We start from the raw sequence: 2,144 nt of genomic DNA, 5'->3' as shown, positions 1-2,144 counted from the left end.
TTATAACGTTATAATTTATAACGCTATAACGGAAAAAAAAAATGAAAAAACATAAACGAAATCAATAAACGAAAAACGAAAAAAATTGAATAACATTAAACATAATACATCATTAATCATAATTCATGATTAAAAATAAACAATAAACGTATTTGTAACGTAAAAAATTGCAAATAACGTTATTTGAAATAACGTTTGTGATTTTTTTTTTACATTGAGATTGAGCCCAATATAATTTTTCTAATCGTCTATGGTGTTTACCTACTTAATAGTTTAACTGATAATGGTTAACTGATCAGTTAGCTCCTTGCTAAAAACTCTAGGAAGATTGAATATAGGTAATGTAACCTGGCCAACAAATTCTACTAATTTCATAATTCTTAAATAACAGTGTGGATAATTATGGCACAAATAACAGTAGAATTTATTATAAAAAAAAAAATAATTCCTTATTTATTTTTAAATTATAACGTTTAACAAAAACGAAAAATTAAAATAACGTTTAAAAACTGAATAACGTTAAACGGAAAAAATCAAATAACGTTTCAACGTAAAATAACGTTAAACATTAAAATTGTTTAACGTTATAAAGTACAATAACGTTAAACAATAAAATTGTATAACGTTTAAATACCCAAAAACGGAAAAACGATATTTTATTTTAGAATTTAAGCCCTGCTATAAACTATATAAAAAAATGTAATATTCATTAGAAAAAAAAGTTATTTCATTTGTTAGGTCTTTCTGTAATATCTACCTTGTATAAGCCTAACCTAACCATAAGAGCAACTAGGGGGGGGGGGCTTAGCCTCCTCAAAATAAATTATTCAATTCTATTTCCTAAAATATTAACAAATATTTAAAAATTAAACTGTATTTCTTATTTAATTTTTTAATTTTTAATTCAACTTTTTTATTATTGACTGATAAATATGGTAAATATCATAAGCTGTATGCTTGTATTCATTTCAAGAAAACAATTTATTTCGGTATGATATAAATTATTTTGTATTTGGTAAGATTATTACACATAATTTTACAGTATACCTATGCACTGAAAGAGATAGGTAATAGCGCGGAATAAAAATCCCCTGAAAAAAATTCCCCACCCTAGGAAAAATAACACCCAGACTACAATATTACTGACAAAAACATGGCATTTTTAAAACATAATTAGTGTAATTATTACATTATTAATATTTAATTACAAATAAACTATTATACTTAATATATAATATTAATATAGGTAATCTTTTCATTAAAAAAATTAATATATAGGTAGGTAATAAATAATATTCAAAAATTAACAATAATATTTTTTTATTTCATATCACGTCATCATGATGTGAAACAAGTAAACAACATTTGTTAATAGTTCTTTTAAAAGATAACTGATTAGGTACATTCATTAACTATTTGTTTAATAATTATTTATTTTATTTGATGTCTCGATCATTCGAAATATTTTTATTGTATAATCTTTTAAATATTGTAGGTATCTACCTATTCTACCTATATATTAAATATAAAACTTGTATAATCTACTTCTAATAATAATTATTATTATTTATATATTGTTAAAATATTATTAGGAAACGTAATATTTTATTTCGGGGATATATTATAATATATAATATAAAGGTATTAAGCAAAAAATATTATTGTTAATGTTTGAAAATTATAATATAAATATTAAAAAATAAGGTATAATTAAATACTCGATTAAATAAATAATTGATTTTGTTTGTATGATATTTTTGATTTTTTTAAGTGAACATAAATGGGGGGTGTGGGGCATCGCCCCACTGGTTGCTTTTCGTGTAATGTCAGGTGGGGGCTACAGCCCCCATCATTTCGGCCCTAGTTGCACCACTGATTACAACTCAAATAACTCAAATCGGCCAAAATAAAAATGTATGATGTATATTTTTTTATATTTTTCCAAATTAAAACGATATTTCGTACTTAAAGAATTTATTTATATTATATTCATACCTATAACTATCAACAAATATTTTGGTAATAATAATAATAAAAACTCTAATTTAAACTTAAAGAGCCTTCACACGATTTTTCATAATGTATAGATTTAATGATTATTTTTGAATAATTAAGCAGTTTGGAGTTAATTTCCAAATAGACAA

The sequence above is a fragment of the Acyrthosiphon pisum genome, chromosome A1 (genome assembly GCF_005508785.2).
Source record: "Acyrthosiphon pisum isolate AL4f chromosome A1, pea_aphid_22Mar2018_4r6ur, whole genome shotgun sequence".
Classification (NCBI taxonomy): Eukaryota; Metazoa; Arthropoda; class Insecta; order Hemiptera; family Aphididae; genus Acyrthosiphon; species Acyrthosiphon pisum.
This window is presented reverse-complemented; position numbering follows the sequence as displayed.